The following is a 13,127-nucleotide window of genomic DNA, read 5'->3' as shown; positions in this document are numbered from 1 at the left end:
AGGGCCTTTTGCTGGGACCTGCCTCCCAGATGTTGCTGATTTTTGTTTTTCTGGGGGTGCACTCGCTTAGTTTCTGGTTGTGTTCCCTGGGCTCCTAACACAGAACTCCACACTCCAGCATCTTGAAAGGTGGAGTCCAGAGCACTGCCCCAGCTTAACAGTGCCTCCCTGTGGTAAGGAATCCAACTGCAGCTGAGGGACTCCGCGGTCTCAGAATCTAGACCAAATTCCCTTCCATCTCACCATGGCAGGAAAACTGCTCATAGGAATATCAACCAGTGACTTAGGGTTTCGATCCTCCTTTCCTTCCAGATGTACTTATATAAGAGCAGATTATGCTCTAAGTCCCCAGTGAAGGCAGTATAGACTGTCTTCAGGGTTTCTTGATGGGCAGACAAAACAGATCACAGCACAACTCTGGTAAGGATTCTGGAAAATAAAAGTAGTACTTTGGGAAAGTTTTCCTCTCTCCTTGCCATTTTCACTCCAACTTTAAAATGGAGCTCGTGACGGAGGCCTGTGAGTCCATTAAGCCGATGCACTTCCTGTTCTGAACTTGAAGCCTGAGCCACTCTCAAGTATGACGACGACACAGTACAGTAGGAGTTCACTGGGCCCTCCTCCTCAGGGCTTTGTACATACGATAGTTCTAATGTCACGCATCCCCCCAGAAGAAAGGTTGGTCTGGACTATAGAAAACACATCTGAAGACCTCTTTTTATATCCAAGATGAAATCTGAAGTTCATCCCTAGCCAACCTAGATCTTTACCTTCAAGACTGATAGCAACAGCTGAGCCTCTTTGACCTAGGCAATACCAGACCCTCAGACCTCTGTCCTGTGCCTATTTCCTTCACTTGCTGGTCCCAGGAAATAGCACTTACCCTGTTTGGAATGAGAATTTCTATGCATCACAGCTATCTTAAAAGCTTGCTAATATCACCACAAATGACTGTGGAATCTGGTGACTCAGGCCAAGACAACTTGAACAAATTTGGTGGACTTGGAAACTCTCCACACAAGAGACAGTGTGTCACCTTCTTTGGTGTCTTGTATTTGTCATAGATCACATGCCAGAAACAAATGCTCTCCAGAGAAACATATTTTCAAAAGCCTGTATTTCTGGATGAGAACCTATATTGGGATATCCTTCGCTAACAAACTACGCCTACAACTGATTTAATGAATCAGTGTTCCAGGGTCACTTTAAGAGAATCCTGCGAGTGGCATAATTCGTAAAGGCTTACTGTACCTGCATTTCCTGGCCAGGAAAGCACTGCTAACATAGACTCCCAGATTATGCTAGGAGATGCATTGCCATTACATATGGCCATTTAAGCTGACTGTTGTGGCCTGGATGTTGTGTCCTCCAAAATTCATATGCTGAAGCCCTAACTCCCAGTGTGGCTATATTTGGAGATGCGGCCTCTAACGAAGTTATTAAAATTAAATGTGGTCATAATGGTGAGACCCTGATCATGATAGGATTAGTGTCTTTAAGAGATACCAGAAAGCTAGCAGGCCTGCACTTGTTCTCCCTCCCTCCCTTCTTCCCCCTTCTCTAATATATATATACATATATATACGTATGTATATATCTCCATTCTTTTGCTTGCACATATCAAGGAAGAGCTGAAAAAGCAGCCGTCTGCAAGCCAGGAAGAGAGCTCTTACCAGAAACCGATCATGCTAGCATCTTGATCTGGAACTTTTAGCCTCCAGGACTGTGAGAAAATTCTATTGTTTAAGCCACCCATTCTAAGGTATTTTATTACGGCAGCCCAAGCAGTCTAATATTGATACACTGACCAAGACTGTAAACCATAGAACCTGGGATACTTGTTGCCATCATCCATGGGAACATGTACCTTTATTTATTTTCCTCTGTTCATAACTTAGTATAGTATTGATGACAGTCAAAATACAAGCCCTAGAAATGTAATTTTTCACCAAAAAATGTATATTTAAATTAAGTTCTGATCTTTGCAATAATTTTCTTCTATGTAAAATTCAGACTAAGAACTTCATAATCAAGAAAATCATTACCAAATTAGAGTTCTAAGTCACCTACAAACTGAGATTTTTGAGAGGTGATAAAATTTTAAATGAGGGACAAGTATATGAAAAGTGGGATTTCTAAAAATGCTGATTAAGGAATTGGGGATATAAGGAATTTCAAATTTAGGGTTATGCTAATTAATAATTTTTTATGTAGAAATTCAGGGTAATATTATAGACAAGTCTCTTTAGTAATCAGAGATGCAATTCATATTATTATAAAAAACCATAAACTTTGTGAAAAAAGGCTTTAGATAAAATCTTTTTGATTGGAACTATCAAATGAGATGGGTTCTTAAGTGCTATTCCAATGATTATTTTTAAAAATCTTAGATTGTAGTGAGTTTTATATAGTAGGTGCCCAATTAATGTTTATTGAATGAATGAATACGTCAGTAAGGATTAAAGGCACTCTCAGAATGTAATTTTTGAAGTTTTTGGGAAATTCCTAAAGCACTCTTTCCTGTGACAGTTTGGGATGCTGACTGGAAAGTAGTTAGTTTCTCCATTAAAATAAGGTAATTTGTGATGTTAAAAGAAAGCAGTATTGGAAGTCTAAGAAAGGGTGAGTTACTTTCAGTTTTTTCAAAAGAATTTTTTTAATTGCCCATTCAATTATCATCTTACAGGAAGTGGAGTACATATGTTGTCAAATAAAAGTTCAAATAATTGCGGTACATGCTATTAGGCTATGTAAAGAAGAAGGATGGATGGATGGATGAGTTGCTCATCTCACTTTAGGGAGAATTATGTTCGCCATTTCTGCAAATAGTACCTCCTTTTGCTGAAGCACTGTCAGGTGACCAAAAGTCTAGCACATTTTCTGTGACTTTAAGTGTTCTTGACTGAATTTCAATCCCAGTTCTGTTAGCAACTTTTCTTTGACTATAGACATCAACTTCTCTGTGCCTTGGTCATCTAAGTAACATGAGATGGTTATATTAGATGGTACCTTCCAACTCTTAAAAATATAGAAAAAACTTTCAAATGTGATAGTCCAAAAAATTCAATCAAGTAAACATTTTTGTTGTATTATTGCAAGTTTAGCTAAAAAAACCAATATTTTAAATACTTCTTCCAGTTAATGTGTGGAAAAATAAAAGCAAGTTTTCATTTGTAGTAAATGTAGTATATAAACTGAGAAACTCTCAAATAATAATGTGGCAGTTACCTTCTAACTCATCTTAGTAGGACTATAGAAACTTCAGCTGTTTGAGAACAGCAGATGATGTATGGAGGCTTATAGACTAATAAGCATTTTATTATGTGTGTGTGTATCTATGTATATGTGTGTGTGTGTGTGTGTGTATATATATATATATACACACATATATATCCCACTGTTTTTATTCTTCATAGTGAAACTCTTTATTGAATTAGTTCAATGATTGTCTATATCAGAATTTGATGATAATTAAAGAATAATAATAATACTGGTATACAGTATACTTATGCCAGATTTTCACTGTGTTTTTGCAAAATATCTACATATTTAGTTTAATTTTTTATTTGTCTTTGAGCTGGAAGAGAAAATTATTTAACTTAATTTCCGTAATGGCATAGTAAATGTGTAAAACCACTGCAGGAACAGTAATAGAATTTGGTATTACATTTTACATCAATTTTGAATATCAATTTAACTTCAAGATGTGGCTTTAGGTGAATTGAAAAGAGACTTAGTGACATAAAAATCTGTTCCAATTCAAAATGTGGTTTTAAGTGAACTGAAAAGAGACTTAGTGACATAAAAATAGGTTTCAAACTTAAATAAATAGAGGACTTCCCTGGCGGTCCAGTAGTTAAGACTCCATGCTTCCACTGCAGGGGGTGCAGGTTCGACCCCAGGTCCAGGAACTAAGATCCCACATGCTGTGCAGCTCAGCCAAAAAAAAAAAAAGAAAAGAACTTGAAATTAACATGATTGCATGTTAAATAATGTAACTTGATAGAATAACAGCCCTCCCAGAGATACCCACATCCTAATCCCTGGAACCTGTGAATATGTTATGTTACATGGCAAAGCAGAATTAAAGTTGCAGATGTAGTTAAGTTTGCTAATCAGATGACCTTAAGATAAAGATATGATCCTAAATTATCCAGGTGGGCCCATTGTAATCAGAAGGCTCCTTAAAAGTGGAATAGGCCGGCAAAAGTGAAAGTCAGAGGAGCTGTGGCTATGGAAGAGGTCAGAGAGAAGGATTTGAACCCCATTGTTGGCTAAAACACCTACTTTACTTTGTAATGTCTTCTCATATATAAAATTGTTTTGTTTATTTTTTGGACTTTATGCCAGTCTAATCACATTGTATGATTTTATGTCTCATTTCTCTTGTTTAGCATTATGTTTACAAGATCTTTAATAGTTATTGCATGGAGCGGATATCTGTTCATTTGTATTGCTTTGTAGTATTCACCGACTGTATACAGTACGTCCCCTACAGACAAACGAGTTCCATTCCAAGAGCACGTTCGTAAATCCAATTTGTTTGTTAAGTCCAACAGAGTTAGCCTAGGTACCCAACTAACACAATCGGTTATATAGTACTGTACTGTAGTAGGTTTATAATACTTTTCACACAAATAATATGTACATAAAAAACAAACACAAAAAGTAAAGACAACATGTTTAATCTTAAAGTACAGCACCTTTAAAAGTGCAGTAGTACAGTACAGCAGCTGGCATACACGGGCTGGCACGCATGTTCATATCTTTGAAAGTTTGCAACTGGAAGGTTTGTATGTAGGGGACTTACTGTATACCACAATTTATTTATGCATTCTAATTTTGATGGACATTTGTGATGTTTTCTGTTTGAGCCTGTTACAACGCTTCTACGAACATTTGTGTGTGTGTGTCTAGATGTGGATGTTTTGCTGTAGATTAGTGTCTTTTATAAGTTTCGGTGATTTGTCATTATATCCTAAAAGTTGTCCCTGCTCCATTATTTCTCTCTCATTCTGGGACATCAACTAAATGTAAGTTAGGCCTTCTCATTGTAACTCTATGTCTCTTCTATATTTTCCATCCATTTTGTCATTTTTTGACTGAATTTTGGATAATTTTCATAATAATTGACTATATTTAGTTTATCTGCAGACATTCTTCATTTTATTGCACTTGGCTTTATTGCATTTTGCAGGTATTGTGTTTTTTACAAATTGAAGGTTTGTGGCAACCCTGTATTGTCAGATAAAGGTCAGATGATAGTAATAAAGTTTTGTTTTGTTTTGTTTTGTTTCTGGCTGCATTGGGTCTTCGTTGCTGTGCATAGGCTTTCTCTTGTTGCAGTGAGTGCAGGCTTCTCATTGCGGTAGCTTCTCTTGTTGTGGAGCACAGGCTCTAGGCACGCGGGCTTCAGTAGTTGCAGCACACTGGCTCAGTAGTTGTGGCACGTGGGCCTTAGCATGTGCGGGCTTCAGTAGTTGTGGTGCGTGGGCTCAGTAGTTGTGGTGTGTGGGCTCTAGGGCATGCAGGCTTCAGTAGTTGTGGCCTGCAGGTTCAGTAGTTGTGGCTCGTGGGCTCTAGAGCGCAGGCTCAGTAGTTGTGGCACACGGACTTAGTTGCTCTGTGGCATGTGGGATCTTCCCAGACCAGGGATTGAACCTGTGTCCCTTGCATTGGCAGGTGGATTCTTAACCACTGAGCCACCAGGGAAGTCCCAGTAATAAAGTCTTTTTAATTAAAATATGTACATTGTTTTAGACGTATGCTTTGCACTCTTGATAGACTATAGTATAGTGTAACCTTAACTTTATATGCACTGGGAAACCAAAAAATTCATGTGATTCACTTTATTGTGATATTTGCTTCAGTGCAGTGGCCTGGAACTGAACCTATAATATCTCTGAGGTATGCCTATCCATTGAATTTTTAATTTCATTTATTATATTTAAATTTTTTGGCATATCTACTTAGTTCTTTTCCAAACTTACTCCATCACTTTTTAGAAACCTCTATTTTCCATGTGTATTTTCCAGCTTGGGTTTCATTTCTTTTACAAACATCAAGCTTATATAATATGTGCCAATTCCAGTAGCTGAAATTTTTGTGATTTTTGTCTGTGCTCTCTATTGATTCAGGTTATTCTCACCCCTGACATATTTTCCCGCATACGTATATAATCTGGACATTGTTTTTTTTTTAAAGCTCTTTGTCTTATCTCTAGAGATTACAATACAAGTTCAATCAGTAAATATTATCAAAATGCAACATACTTCTTCTATATCCATAAAAGTCAATTTGTACAGACATTTTTTATGTGAATATGTTTTATTCCTTCAATGTTGGGGGAGTGGTTGGATCACACTCCTCACCACAGAAAAAAACGTTGGCCTTACAAATATTTCCTCACATATAATCTTTTTTTATCATGTAACCTTCTTTAATTAATAAACTTTATTTTTAGAGGTTTACTTTTAGGTTTTAGGTTCATAGCAAATTGAATGGGAAGTGCAGAGTTTCTAGATACCCCATCCCCACACATGCACAACCTCCCCCATATCAACATCTCACACCACAGTGATTCATTTGGTACAATCAGTGAACATAGACTGATATATTATTGTCACCCAAAGTCCATACTTTACATAAGGGTTCACTCTTGGTGTTGTACATTCTATGGATTTTAACAAATATATAGTGATGTGCATCCACCATCTTAGTATTGTACAGAGTACTTTGTCATAAAAACCTCCTGTGCCCTGCTTATTCGTGTATACCTTCTCCCTTACTCCTGGCAAAAACACATCTTTTTACGGTCTCCATAGTTTTGCCTTTTCCAGAATGTCTCATAGTTGGAATAATATGGTATGCACACTTTTCAGATGTTTTTTCACTTAGTAATATGCATTAAGTTTTCCTCCATATCTTTTCATGACTTGATAGGTCATTCCTTTTTAACACTGAAAAATTTTCATTATCTGGATGTGCCACAATTTATCCACTGACCAACTGAAGGACATCTTGGTTGTTTCCAAGTTCTTGGCAATTATGAATAAAGCTGCTATAAATGTCCATGTGCAGGTTTTTGTATGGATATGAGTTTTCAGTTCATTTGGGTAAATACCAAGGAGAATGATTGCTGGGTTGTATAGTAAGAATATGTCTAATTTTTTAAGAAACTACAAAACTGTCTTTCAAAGTGGCTGTACCATTTGCATTCCCACCAACAGTGAATGAGAATTCATGTTACTCCACATCTTTGCCAGCATTTGGTGTTGTCAGTGTTCTAGATCGTGGCAATTCTAATAGGTGTATAGTGGTATCTTGTTTTAATTTGCATTTCCCTTGTGACATATTATGTGGAGCATCTATTCATATGCTTGTTTGCCATCTGCATATCTCTTTCGGTGAGGGGAGTCTGTTAAGGTCTTTGGCCCATTTTTTAAATCATGTGGTTTGTTTTCTTATTGTTGAGTTTTAAAACTTCTTTGTAGGGCTCCCCTGGTGGCACAGTGGTTAAGAATCCGCCTGCCAATGCAGGGGACATAGGGTTGAGCCCTGGTCTGGGAAGATCCCACATGCCGTGGAGCAACTAAGCCCGTGTGCCACAACTACTGAGCCTGTGCTCTAGAGCCCGCGAGCCACAACAACTGAGCCCACGTGCCACAACTACTGAAACCCGCGCGCCTAGAGCCCATGCTCCGTAGCGAGAGAAGCCACCGCAATGAGAAGCCCGTGCACCACAACGAAGAGTAGCCCCCGCTCGCCGCAACTAGAGAAAGCCCACGCGCAGTGATGAAGACCCAATGCAGCCAAAAATAAGTAAATTAAATAAATAAATTTTTTAAAAAAACTTCTTTGTATATTTTGGATAAAAGTCCTGTATCAGATGTCTTTTGCAAATATTCTCTCCCAGTCTGTGGATTGTCTTTTCATTCTCTTGACATTTTCTTTCACAGAGCAGAACTTAGTAATTGTCATGAAGTGCAGTTTGTCAGTTCTTTCTTACATGTATCACGCCTTTGGGGTTGTATCTAAAACGTCCTTGCCATATTCAGGATCATCTTGGTGTTCTCCTGTGTTATCTTCTAGGAGTTTTATAGTCTTACATTTTACATTTAGGTTTTTTTTTTTTTAATTAATTAATTAACTTATTTATTTATTTTATTTATGGCTGTGTTGGGTCTTCGTTTCTGTGAGAGGGCTTTCTCTAGTTATGGCAAGCGGGGGCCACTCTTCATCGCGGTGCACGGGCCTCTCACTATCGTGGCCTCTCTCGTTGCGGAGCACAGGCTCAAGACGTGCAGGCTCAGTAATTGTGGCTCACGGGCCTAGCTGCTCTGCAGCATGTGGGATCTTCCCAGACCAGGGCTCGAACCCCTGTCCCCTGCATTAGCAGGCAGATTCTCAACCACTGCACCACCAGGGAAGCCCTTAGATTTAGGTTTGTGTTCCATTTTGAGTTAATCTTTATTAATAGTATAAGGTCTATGTAAGTCTGTGTCCAGGTTCTTCTTTGTGTGTGTGTGTGTGTGTGTGTGTGTGTGTGTGTGTGTGTGTGGATATCCAGTTGTACCAGCATCATTTGTTGAGTTAGGAAGTATTCCCTCTGCTTCTATCTTCTGGAAAAGATTGTAGAGAATAAGTATAATTTCTTCCTTAAATGTTTAATAGAATTTGCCAGAATTCACCTATCTGGTCCTGGTGTTTTCTGTTTTGGAAGGTTATTAATTATTGATTCAATTTATTTAATAAATATAGGCCTATTCAGATTGTCTATTTCTTCTTGTGTGTATAAAATAACTTCAGTTCAGGTTATTCTCTTTCTTATTGTGTAAGTTTTGGCAGATTGTTTCTTTCAAAGAAGTGGTCCATTTCATTTAGGTTATCAAATTTGAGGGCAATAAGCTGTTCATAGTATTCCTTGATTGTATTTTAATGTCCATGGACTCTCTCTGGTGAGGTCCTTTCTTTCATTTCTGATATTAGTAATTTGTAAATTTTCTTTCTTAGTTAGTCTGGCTAGAGGCTTATTGATTTTATTGATCTTTTCAAAGAACCAGCTTTCGGTTTTGTTGTTTTTCTTGATTGGTTTCATTTTTTAAACTTCATTGATTTCTGCTCTAATTCTTACTTTGCTTCTCTTCTGCTTACTTTGGATTTAACTTACTCTTCTTTTTCTAGTTTCCTAAAGGGAAACTTAGATGAATAATTTTAGATCTTTTCTTTTCTAACATATGCATTCAATGCTACAAATTTCCCTCTAAACACTGATTTCACTGCATCCCACAAATTTTGACAAGTTGTTTTTAATTGTCATTTAATTTGAAATACTTTAAAATTTCTCTTGAGAATTCTTCTTTGACCTACATGTTATTTAGAAGCATGTTGTTTAATCTTCAAGTATGTTGGATTTTCCAGCTATCTTTCTGTTACTGATTTCTAGTTTAATTCCATTGTAGTCTATGAGCAGACATTGTATGATTTCCATTTTTTTATGTTTGTTAAGTTGTGTCTTATGGTCCAGAATGTGGTCTATCTTGAAGAATATTCTATGTGAGCTTGAGAAGAATTTGTATTCTGCTGTTGTTGGATGAAGTCATCCAAAGATGTCAGTTACATCCAGTTGAATGATTATGTTGTTGAATTCAGCTATACCCTTACTGACTTTCACCTCCTGGATCTGCTCATTTCTGATAGAGGGATGTTGAAGGCTTCAACAGTAATGCTGTCTTCATCTATTTCTCCTTGCAGTTCTATCGGTTTTGCCTCATTTATTTTGATGCTATGTTGTTTGGGGCATACATGTCAAGATTGTTATGTCCTATTGGAGAATTGACCCCTTTATCATTACAAAATGTTCCTCTTTATTGCTGATACCTTTCCTTACTCTGAAGTATGCTCTGTCTGAAATTAATATACCTACCCCTGTCCCTTTTATCACTGTTGTCATTCATTTTGCTTACATGTAAGCATACATAAGCATATATTTTTCTCAATTGGTGGATTGTCAGATTCCCACATTAGAAAGGCCCTGGACTTTTTCTTTTCCTGTTGCCCTGTGAGACTAAGAAAACTGCAGCTTAGTTTCTCAGATATTTTTTCTAGATTAGAAAATGTCATCAAGGCAAAATTAGCTTTGGAAGCTTAGTTAACCTTTCTGGGCTTTCACTTTTTCCTATATTTTCTTGACTATCATGCTGTCTCTGTGATGTTTTTGAGAAGCTATTAAAAAACTTTTTTATTATTTGCTAGGGGAGAATAAGTGTTTGTTATCTAGTTTGCCATTTCAAGAAGTGAAACTCTCACAGCGTTGGTTTTTAAATTACATTTTCAGTGAGAATTTCTTTGCAACACAAACAAAATTTCATGGTCAGCTCTCATCACAGATTTGTGGGGCACTGTCAAGGGTCACGTTTCAGAGAGCTGGCTTCATTATCTCTTCATGGATATACAAGGAAGATGAGCATGTCTTATTAATCATCCTCTCAAATTACAGCATAAAAATTCTGGCCCTGAAAGAGAATCCAAGGGAGAGGGAGAGATATTTTTCATAGGATGTTAAAGCCTAAACTCTTCAAATTATTCAGGTCCTGATGTCTACTTGGATGTGAACAGTAAAAATTTAAGTGATTTTTCTGGAATCAACTTGATTGCAGCAGAGAACAAAATGGTCTGAGTGGGAGACTTCTTTCCTTACGCATGGCATAGGGCATACTCTTATGATTTTCCCCAGAAACTTTACAGAAAGAAAATTAACCTGGACCTTTCTCAGTCAAATGAATTCTTTTATTTGAGCTTAGGAGTTTTCAACTTAAGACTAAATAATAGGCTGGTCACTTTTTTATTTGATAAGAATTAATCCTGCTTATATGGTTTTTCAGCAAAGGTTTGTTTTATTTTAACCCTCATCCTTAAAACCTAGAAATTTGAAGAATGTTAGAAAATATCACATGAACTTATTGAAATTGAACTCAGAAGATGTTCAGTGACCTATATAATAAGCAATCAGAAATAAACAGGATTTTAATTTCTTGTAAATGTTCAAGCATGTAATTTTTAAATGCCATTTTAAAATCTAAGCTATTTGATAGCAATTGCTCAAAAGTATGTTCCAACACAGTTATTAAAGAAATTGGTGATTACCTGAGGTAGATAGATATAATTTAAATCTATACAAATTAGTTATCATTGATACAGTTGACAGTACATTTTTAATTCTCCTTGTTTATTAACCAAAGGCAGTTTGCATAAATTTATAATCATGACTCATGATATGCACCAATTGCTTTTTTTTTTAAAACAAATGACATTGATTAATATTGTCTAAGAATCATTGCAGTTTTACATTTGTATATGTGAATGTATTGGTATTTTTAAGGCAAAAATATCTTGACAGTTAATCTTTATAAAGAAGTTGCTCAAAAACTGAACTTTGTATTTAGTATAAGATATGATGATTTTTTTTTTTTAAAGAAAATTGCCTATCAAGTGACACAATTGAATTTTTTGTTGTTGAATTTGGATTTCTTTATTCATTCAAGAAAGGTGCCTTTCTCTTTGTCATTCATTTGTCATATCCTCATCACAAGTGCATCTTGAAAAGTAGTTAAATCAACTTTTTCAATCGAGTGTAATTGAGGAGGTGATGAAGCATGGTTTCTGAAGATTGCATATATATAATTTTCTAACTTTTTTCTTGAATCCAGTATAAAACACTATAATATTGATCCACCACTGAAACTTTGGATAGCTCCTAATAATGACCTCTAGACCCACTGATTGAGGGTATTAAGGAACTTCATAAGTAAAACTAAGTCCGCCCTCTACCTGGAGCAGGAGTACTTAACACAAGGACTGGATGACATATGGAATGATGAGTACAAAATGAGTACAAAATGGAGTTGGAGAGAGTAGATTCATATTACAGCTCTGTTCTTAACAGCTAGAGGAAAGTAGCCTTGCTTTCCTAATCTATAGTTTGGAATCCCAATTGTTTCTGCTTCAGAGGGATGTTGTGAAGATTGAGACAAAATGTAATGGCTGAAACTTTTCATATGATTGGAAAAACAGGCATATGAACTAGTAATTATAATGAAATAAGTAAAAATAGAACTAAAACCATTGTGCTGTAGGAATAAAGTTATGGAAATGGTCAATTTTCATACATGGCTAATTATTTTTTAAAATTTTATTGTGGTAAGAGCACAACATGATATCTACCCTCTTAACAATTTTTTAAGTGCTCAATACAGTGTTTTAGACTATAGTCACTGTTGTACAGTGGACTACAGTAGGGTTTATTCATCTTGCTAAAATTTGAACCCATTGATTAGTGACTCTCTATTTTCCCCTCTCCTCAGCCCCTGGAAACCACCATTTCACAATTTGATTCTACAAATTTGAATACTTTTGATACCTCATATAATTGGAATCATGCAGTATTTGCATTCTGTAACTGATTTATTTCATTTAGCATAATGTTCTCAAGGTTCATTCATGTTATAACATGCATCAGAATTTCTTCCTTTTTAAGGCTCAGTAATATTCCATTGTATGTATATACCACATGTTTTTAAATTTATTCATTTTTTCCAAAACTGGCTACTGTGAATAGTACTGCAATGAACACTGGAGTGCTAATATCTTGTTGAGATCCTGACTTGAATTATTTTGGATAAATACCCTGAGGTGGGATTGCTGGATTATATAATTAATTTTTAAGAAGTTGGAAAGTGAATGAGGTGAGAAATGATATTTCACTGGTCGGACTTGGTTATTTCTGATAATCACAAGTTCAGCATAATTGCCTTGATTTGAATTTTATCTAAGGTAGTTGGTTTGAGAGTGGGAGTCAGGAATGTTCAGGTTTGATGTGATTTTGATGGAATTTTCACTTGTTTTAGCACCTTTCTTCTGTATATTCAAGATAATGTGTTAATATTACCAACACAAAACTAACTTTTCTCCCTGATGAAAGCCTTAAGGGCATTCTAAGCCTTAAGCTTGTCAAGGGCTTTTAATCAGTTTTTTTCTTTATAAAAAGATTAACTAGAAATTTGATATAAGGAAAATTAAATGTATTTGATGAACTTAACTTCCATTTCTCCAATCACAAATGTCATAAC

General features: G+C 36.1%; 1 long non-coding RNA gene across 1 annotated transcript; it reads left to right on the top strand.

The window, feature by feature from the left end:
* The first annotated feature begins 780 nt into the window (after positions 1–780).
* LOC309621202 lies at positions 781–11,468 on the top strand. Its single transcript, XR_014239816.1, has 2 exons — positions 781–8,121; positions 8,444–11,468. It is a non-coding gene; the product is annotated as an uncharacterized lncRNA (long non-coding RNA).
* Positions 11,469–13,127: the final 1,659 nt, after the last annotated feature.

Source organism: Balaenoptera borealis (assembly GCF_965194805.1).
Source record: "Balaenoptera borealis genome assembly, chromosome: X".
NCBI classification, from domain to species: domain Eukaryota; kingdom Metazoa; phylum Chordata; class Mammalia; order Artiodactyla; family Balaenopteridae; genus Balaenoptera; species Balaenoptera borealis.
This window is presented reverse-complemented; position numbering and strand designations above follow the sequence as displayed.